Source organism: Heterocephalus glaber, unplaced genomic scaffold, assembly GCF_053883595.1.
Source record: "Heterocephalus glaber isolate CG9 unplaced genomic scaffold, H.glaber_assembly_v1.0 deba00001428, whole genome shotgun sequence".
In the NCBI taxonomy this organism is placed as follows: Eukaryota; Metazoa; Chordata; class Mammalia; order Rodentia; family Bathyergidae; genus Heterocephalus; species Heterocephalus glaber.
Genome location: NW_028258293.1, coordinates 7,546,830 through 7,556,403, shown reverse-complemented (window position 1 = coordinate 7,556,403; position 9,574 = coordinate 7,546,830). Strand labels below are relative to the sequence as shown.

Here is a 9,574-nt window from a genome sequence, read left to right as displayed (position 1 = left end):
ATAATCCAGGGTAATACTATGAATTTTTCTTTCATTAAGTGAATTTAGCTAGTTACCTAACATCTCTAAATTTTATTTTTCTTATCTAGTAAAGGATCTATAATAGCAATGAGTCAGATCATTTAATGTCACGCCTACAAATAACTTAGTATGACTGTCATTTGACACTTTTTAAACATTGTTCAATAAACATTAGCTAGGTATAAGCTGTGCATTGTTACTCAAATAATTTATAAAAGGAAAGCTAAGAGGGGTAATTTCTAAGAGTTTTCCTACAGTGGCCTTCAAACGCCAACAGCTGTGATCATCAGACTTGTAGCATGATTATTGTTATGCCACCAAAAATTTCAGAAAACATCTTAACAATAACTCAAGTTCTCAAAGACCTTCAGAAGAGGAGCTATCAGTGTCATCCAACAATGCAGAAGATCTGGGTAAATTGAGACCAGCTCTATGCCAAAGGGCCTGAATAATACTCATGGCTAAGAGTCCTTGCTTCAGGGCTTCAAAACTCAGGGGAGCTCACTGAAGAAAGAGATTTTCAGGGCCTCCAGTGGCTTTCTGATGTTGGAAGGGTCCTGTTCTCCTGCCATGGACAGAAGAACACAGAGATAAAAGCTTTCCTTGGTGCTCTCGCTTAGCAAAATTCTATGCCCTTTGTATATCAGATGTGACAGGAGGCAAGGCATGCCCAAGAGCTTGAGGACCAGGACTCTTCTAGAAAGCTTACTGGCGACTCACAAGTTGTAAAATCTGAGTTTAAAGGGGGCCAAGATCCAAGGTCTCTCTTTTTTCTTATTTGATATTAGAGAAAAATGAAAATGGTTATACTGCATTGTGCAGGGTTTATGTTCATACCATGTACATGTGTGTGTTTGAACCAATTCCTGGTATATATGCATGTTTTCTATGACCTGAAGCATCTTGAATGAATGAGACAACTAACTTATAGGGTGATGAGTCCCTTGAAGATCCCTATTCTACTCCACATTTAGGACAATCCTGATGAAATGCTGTAAAGGTAGCAAGGACTCAGAGTGTAAGATACATTCTTACTTGTAGTGCAGGAGATTTTCTTCTACACTCTGATTATTTGAACTTAAGATAGCAAGACTCTCCTACTCTTCCAACAGAGGCATAGCACATAGAGGTCGGAATGTTTGCCATATGCACTTCAGAAGCTTTGCTTCTGAGTTTATCTTTCATTTGAATGAATTTAAATCTTTTTAATTCAATCACCATGTTAATTTTCCATGTTTTCCTTTTGTATTTTCTTTAAATTTTAACTTTCTTCACACTTGTTTGTTAAGCATATTTTCAACATTCTAAATATTATATCTATACCAAATATAGAGTTATGTACATGAATTTGGATTGTGCTAATATCTCATACATATTAGCATGCTAAGATTGCCATAACAAAATGTTATAGTCATTTAAACAACAGAAATTCATTTTCTTACAGTTCTGGAGTCCAGAAGCTTTGGCCTCCAATGAAAGTGATCCTCATCATTTGCAACAGCTGCCTTCTTGTGCAGCATGGTCCTGCCCTGGGAATTATTCAAGGGCAGGGCAAGTTTTCTTATTCTCTCACCACCCTTCTTATAAAACCACTCAAAGAATTTAAGAAAAAAAATAGCTTAAAAATAAATCAACAAATTCCTATAAGATGAAAATTTATGAAGATAGAAAGTAGCTCAGTAGTTGTCTAGGTTTAGTGGGGAAAGATCAGGAAATGATAGCTAGTGGGTAGAGTATTTGTTCTGAGATAACAAAAATGATCTAAATTTGATTGTGGTCATGGTACAACTGTCAATACACTAAAACCTACTGAATTAGACATTTTAAATTTGTAAATTGAATTGTAAGCAAATTTTGGTTCAATAAAGCTGTTCTCTAAAAAAAGAATAAAATAAAGAATAATAAAGTTTAAATGTTAAAAAAAACCACTCATCCATCCCCTTTTACAAACTGATTTAATCTAATAGATTCTCTAAAGCTTATGTCTTCAAATAGAATCAAAGTATGGGTATAGATTTCAACATATGCATTTTTGTGGATACAAATTTTGGGGATACAAAGCACAATGAAAACAAACAGCAGGAATTCTGAAATTTTCATTTACTATTATTAAAAAGACATTCAATAAGCCACAGTACTGACATATTTCCTTCCTTCTCTTAAAAGATTTCTCTCTTACATTCAGTGTTTTAACCAGTTGACAGTTAATTTGGGGATATGACATGAGTTAGGCATTTCAAGAATGACTACATAGTTAATTATAGAAGTGAGGTTGAGTTTAAAATCACCAAAGTTGAAGAGCATAAACACATGTAAAACTAAACATCATATTGAAAAAGGTCAAAATCATAGTAGAAATTGGAATGGAGCAGAATATCTTACTAGGATTCAGATTTTTATTTTCTATAAGGAATATGTTCATTTAGTTTATTTTTCAATTTAATGAAGATGTCGCTATCTCAGTGCCTTTATGAAATATTTGTGGGATACCATATTTATCACACAATTCTGGTTTACTCTTTATGCCAATTGTAACACAGCACTTCCTAAAAATCTAGATTACATTGCATATCAGAATTTGTTCTGTGACCAGATGGCAAAAATACAGGTACATCTGTCTATCTATCCATCTATCTATCATCTATTGATTTATCTATTGACCGATCTAAATCCATCCAGTGCCCAGAGAGATTAAGTCTAGATATTAGCGAGTCTACAAAATATAATAATATTTTTTCTATGACTTTGTGTGTTTATCATACACACTTCAGAACAACTGTCTATGAGATTAATGTGTGCAAATTATAAAGTGTATAAAGCAAATAGAATGACAGAATCTTAAGAAAATCTCTGCAGGAGTTTTAGTTAAACTTTAAATGAAAATAGCTGTGACAGGCAATCAAATTTCCATAGAAATGCCAATTTTGCTTGTGGAGTAAGCAAATGCCAACACTGTGCCTTCTGAATGTTGAGAGTTTGCCCGGGATTAAAAATCCTGCACTTAAAGGAGGATGTAGGCAAAATAATGGCTCCCAGATGTTCATGTCCTGATGCCGACTGGTGAATAGGTTGTGTTTCACTGCAGACAGAGGCCAAGTTTCTAATTGCCAGATCTGGTTCAGCGGGGGATGATCCCGGATTGCCTAGGTAGGTTTAATGGAATCACAGGCTTCTTAAAATGCCAGAGAATGTTAAGAATCAGAGCAAGAGTAGCATATGGCAGAGCAATACAGAGTGATGCAATATTACTAGATTGAAAAATGGAAGCGTTTGCCTTCAGAAGCTGGAAACACCACGGAATGGAATCTCACTGGAAACCTGCAAACAGAAGCACAGCTCTGCCAACATCTGGACTGTAGCCCATTAAGACATGTTTTAGACCTCTTGCTTACAAAATAGAAAGATAATCATGTGTGTTAAGTCACTAGCATTGTGAGGACTTGTCACAGGAATAACATAAGAAATAATCCAAAGAGCCAATACATTTGTTTGTGTATAGAATGCTTTTCTTTTCTCTTGTTTCAGTGAAAAACATGTTCCTTGCTACTTAGCAAGAAATAAATCGTTTAATATTTAGCCCTTACAACTAATCTAGAGATGTAGATACCATGATTTTATAAATTAAGAATTCAAGGCAGCATGAGTTTGTAAAATGTAAAATCTTACACACATTAAATTACAGAGTTTGAGAAAAAAAGAAAAGCATCAGGAATCAGGCAGTTCCCATGACTGAGAGAGCTTGAAAGAGCTCTATTTCGCAATGTGAGCAGAGAGTATTATAGGCTGATGACAAAGTGGCCTGCAGAAATAGCTTGGCTGGTTACAGTTCAGCATTTCCTTTGTTTGGATGTGATCTGATAAACTGGCAGCCTGAGACTGGCTGAAACTCACTGCTATGATGAGATTCAGCTACTCATTACCATATGCTTTTGAATTAGGTGATGGAGGTTAACTTACCACAGTAGATTACAACTTGCTATGTAAGAACTCAGGTTGCAGAGGCAGCTGTAGGCCAATACTGGGATGGTATTTGTTTCACAGTTTAAGAGATCAAAGTACCATGAGTTTAAGCCATGGGCTACATTGTACAAGGAGTTATGGGGAGGTGAATTCACCTCAGAGAACACCATTTTAATAACTGAACTTTCCTGCGATGACTGTTAAGCTGGCTTGTCCACTTGATTGGCTCAACGGCCACCTGGGGAATCAGTAAGACACATGTCTGGGTGTGTGGGGGGTGGGCCATGAAGGCAGGCCCTTGGGAACTGCATCTGGTCCATGGCCATTTCCTCTCTGTTGACATTCCCCTGCTCTGATTCCTGGCCACCATGCAGTAGACACCATGTTTCCCACTCCCCTCTGCTTAGGAACCAGCCGTCCATGGACTGAATCTCCTAAGCAATGAGGAAAGAAATCAAGCTTTTTATCCCTTAGGTTGTATATGTTGGATATTTGGTCCTTCAAGAAGGACAAGGAACCAAGGTGGTTCAAGGAGTGCTTTTGGGCTCGGTTGTAAAAGATGGACTTGGGATTACCAATTGCTTCCCTTTCCCCCAGCACACAGAAGATGAAGCTGAGTTCGATGAAATCCAGTCTTAGATGGAAATGATGCAGAGCCTTCTCCACGTAAACATTGACCATCTCCATGCAGGCTGGTACCAGTCCACGTTACCTGGGCGCTGCTGGATTCTCAGTTCAGTTACCAACATGCCATTGAAGAGTCTGTCTTTCTCGTTTACGATCCCGTAAAAACCACACAAGGGTCTCTCTTGCTAAGGGCATACAGACTGACTCCTAAACTAATGGAAGTTTGTACAGAGAAGGCTTTTTCCCCTGAAGCATTGAAAAAGGTAAATATCACCTTTGAGCACATGTTTGAAGAAATGCCGATTGTAATTAAAAATTCACATGGGATCAATGTCCTAATGTGGGAGCTGGAGAAGAAGTCAGCTGTAGCAGATAAGCACGATTTGCTCATCCTCGCGAGCAGGAGTCACTTAGGGAGGAATCTGCAGTTGCTGATGGACAGAGTGGATGAAATGAGCCAAGACACAGTCAAATACAACACGGACATGAGGAATACTGGGAAACAGCAGCAGCAGAAACACCAGTACCAGCAGCGTTGCCAGCAGGGAAATATGCAGCGCCAGAGTTGAAGAGAACCTCCGCTCCCCGAGGAAGACCTTTCCAAACTCTTCAAGCCACACCAGGCCCTTGTGAGGATGGATTCGCTGCTCATTGCAGGCCAAATTAACGCGCACTGCCAGAACATCAGAGTTCACCTCCCAGAACGTGGGCAAGCTCTTCCTGACTCAGGCTCTTCAAGAGTACAATAGCTAAGACAGGGCGTTTCCAGGGGAGCACTAGCGTTGCCTCTGGAGGCCACACCGGGGCAGGTCCCAGAAGAAACACATTTGTGTATTGAAAACACAGGATCTTTAATGTCGTTGCTATTTTTGCCTGTCACATCTTTCTAGACAATAATAAAATAAAACAAAAATTTTTGAAAAAGGAAAAGTTGATGAACACACATGGTTTTCACTATATCCCAAAGAATGAGTTCATGGCGTGTGTAGCGTAAGCAGTATTTCTGACACGCAATCTTGATTGAAAACCCCAAACTTATAACACGAATTGTAAACTTCATTATTTCTGGATCCTTGGACAGCCTTGAAATACAAGCCATTTTTCTCCTTTATATAAAAAAGGGACAGAAAATCGAACGAACTGCCCAGTTAGATGAGTCTTTCGTTCCTTAAGTGTAAAGTGAAACTAGGGTCCATGATATTTCCTGTACAATACAGTGAAACAGATTCTGCAAAACTGTAGTTTGATATCTTACATTTTTATCATTATCAATGTTACATAGCTTATTCAATAAACAATGCTTTAGTTCCATATTTCATAATGTAAAAAACTTTATTTGTGTACAGCTTGCAGCACTATACATACTGTGAGTCATCTGTCAAATAAAATTGTAAAGGCCCTTTTCATACTGTTCAAATCACATTATTCAGTGCCAAAAGAGCTCCAAAGGTAAAAAATGATGTTTTATTTTCTCTATTTATCTGGAAAAGAATTTAAGTACTGAATAGTATTAGACAGTGTAAAATTATTTCTGGTTCCAGAAAATGTCTACAGAGTTAATTTTATCTTGACTTGCTTTTGATTAAAAATGATCCTTTTCAGCTTTGTAAAATGCAAGGTTTCACTATTGAGCTCAGCATATGGAATTTGAGTAAAAAGTATTTTGTAAATCAAGGACTCATATTAAAGAAGAAAAGATGCTATATAAATGATTATCTGGTAGACATCAACGAAACTTTACCAAACCCATATAATAAAAATAGGCTTTGGGCATAGGTAAATCAAGTAACTTCTGTCAAATCAATCATCTGAAAAAAGTTGGGTTGGCAAATGTATAATGTGTACTTCACCATGCATGAAGGAAAACTAAGTGGACACCGCAGGAGATGTGTGAATAAAGGGGGTTTAATGATTGGAAAAGAAGGAGAAAATGGGAAACAGAAGTCAAGGGCTTCATGATATTGTTCTGCCTAATTCTCTTATGAAATGATCATACAGTCCTTTGATTTCATCAAACTTTTTCATATTTATACTATTCTTCGGTGTTCTGTACTGATAATTTAGGTAAGGCAAGCTCATTTTTCAGATGTGGAGAGGGAAAACATTTCTTCTGAAGAATGATTGAGAAAATATGCTGGACCATACTTTGCTATCCTGTACGCATGGACATGATACTAAACACAGTATATTTTATTTCTGGAATGGCTCTTCATGATCTAACACTGAAAAGTGAATAAACGATGTTAATTTGTCTGTTACTCTGTATTCAGTCCAACAAAGCCTATAAATTCTGCCTTTTAAATAATCATTTCCTATACAACCAGCTGTCTTCCATACAGACTGTGAATTTCCTAAGTCAGCCAAGCATCATCTCTTATGTGATCAGTTTCCACTACAGTTTCACCTCACCTCGCTAACCACAGCTTTGATCTGTTGCTACATATCTGTACATGATTCCACTCTTGAAAATAAATTTGAGACTGTGTGTCAAACATGTTATGAACTTCTTACCATGTTGTCCATGTTAAATAACTGTGCAGTTCTTTCTATATTAGGATACCCTTGAGACTTACAGGAGGCATCATTAAAATTATGACAGAAAATAAGCTAAACAAGCAGACTTCATGGCAAGATCATATGGCCATTCACATGATCATATGATCTGCCTATAAGAGTCTGCATTACCCAGTTTATGTCTCTCCATGCAGCCCTTCATCTTACCATCCTCTTCTTCCCCTGCCCAACCATACAGACTCTTCAGTTATTTAAAGAAATAGCTTTTTTTCTCTTCCTATAATATCCTTTTCCTTGGTACCCTTTGGTTTAAATGTCACTTCCTCATAGCTTTCTTCCTGAATATTCTATTTAATAGCAAGCACACTTTCCCCCAAAACTAATGATCTTTCATTATTGTATTCATCTCTTACAGAATGATTTGTGATTCGCATTTTTTTTTTGTCTCTCCAATACAAAGTATATATCTCCCTGGAGACAGGGGATCCATCCTGCATCCCAGTATTGAAGCAAAATGTCACCACATAAAAAACACTGGGCAAAAATCAGATGATAAATGAGGCATACAAGGTATTGACATATTCCAGAGAGAGGGTGCAGCTAACTCTGCAAGATTGATCAAGAAATTCCTTTTTTCTATAAGGAATTTGAGAAATGAGTCCATACTGTAACACGTTACTATAAGCCTTGAGCAAATAAGCCTCAGGCAATGTAGTGGTGGACATCACTTATGTTGTAGCATGCTGTGTTGATAATTTCTGAAACTTAAATCAGAACCAAACTCAAACTAAAGACACTTTAATAACAATATTATGAGAATAAAAAGAGAAAGAGAATGAGAAAGAATTATAAATTAGATCTGAGAACAAAACAGAATTATGACAATAATAAACTATCTCATACAAGGTCTTATGTAAAACTAGTTAGCATTTAAATTTTTAAAATTACAATAAGAGACACATTGCCATAGATCCCCCTCAAAAGACTTTCTCTCACTTGAAACTGACTTAGCCCATTATTCTTGCCACTTTCTTAAGTTATTCTAGAAATCTTTTTGTGAATACCTTTAGTTGCACTGTTGTGGCTGCCTCAGTGTCCTGAATCGAGTCAAAACCTTTACCTTTCATGGTTATTTTGAGTTTCAGGAAGAAGAAAAATTTGCTTGGTTCCAGACCCGGTGAACTAGGTTGATGAGGACACACCATATTCTTGTGAGCCTGCCGGTTTTCATTTTTTTTTTTTTTGGATGACACCTACCAGCAACATTCGCCATATTTTTGATCACACCTATTAAAACCATTCATGAAAGAGGACTTCCAGAACTGCTTCAGAAAGTGTCAAGATTAACAGGCTAAGTCTGTTTGAAATGAAGGGGAGTATTTTGATGGGAATTAGTGGCAATGTGTCTTTCACTGTAATAATATTTTTAAAAATTAAACAACATAATGTGTGTTGATCGCTCCTTTTAACTCACATATTACAATAACAATTCTATCTCACAATCTGAGATAACTATCATGTCACATTTGTGTAATTTATATTTTCTATTCATTTCAGTTTCATTCTAAATTTACTTTTCACACCATTTACAAATTAATCTTAAATAAGAATTTTTTTAAAGTCCCCTGTGATTAATTAGTTTTGCCTGCTGGTATATCATTCTTCTTGATTCATGTAGTATATACATGTTATTCCTCAATATTTCAGTTTTTATATTTATGTTCCAGACAAGAATGGGTTCTTGAAATGACAGAGATTGTATCTTGCTATTGTTCCCTTCCACCAACCCAAAAGTCAGTAAGGAATAAGTGTTTCAAGATGTTGATTTTAAAATTCTAGCAGTAAAATTTCTTTTTTATTATGCTTTGTCCGCATTCAGGTCTTTCTATTGCCAACAGGCATTGGATAATATTTTATAAACATTGTGTAAATCTTTCAGGTCTACAGTCAAAGTTCCCTACAGTATGACCCACTTTAAATAGCCATCGGATAAATGAAAACCCTATGGAATAATGCAAAATCATGCCATTGCAATAGTCACTGTCATAAAAAACACCTAAGCAAACATTTCCTCATCACTTATGTTATAATGTCATTAAAATAATGTTATATACAATATTATAATAAACAGTTTTTAAAAGGAAGTTTTGTCACTCATGTACATTAACTGCATTTTACATTTTATATGTGGCACAAGACAATTACTCTTCATTTAATGTTGGCCAGGCAAGCGAAAAAGTTGGACACTCAGGGCAACAGGAATACCAATATGTGGATTGACTCTGACCTGTTGCCTCTATTCTTGAAATTTTTGAGGTAGAAGATGGGTTTGTGTGCCTGTGTAAGCATGCAGAGTGTCACCCTTAAAGACACTGAATAAAGAGAAAGTGATGGCCGCATGCTGCTGTCATTCAGGCAGACAAGGGGGACTGGTGGCTGGACAATCAGGTGT

General features: G+C 36.7%; 1 pseudogene; it reads left to right on the top strand.

Moving 5' to 3' along the window:
* Positions 1-320: 320 nt before the first annotated feature.
* Positions 321-5,361, top strand: LOC101715590 (eukaryotic translation initiation factor 3 subunit H pseudogene; annotated as a pseudogene).
* Positions 5,362-9,574: the final 4,213 nt, after the last annotated feature.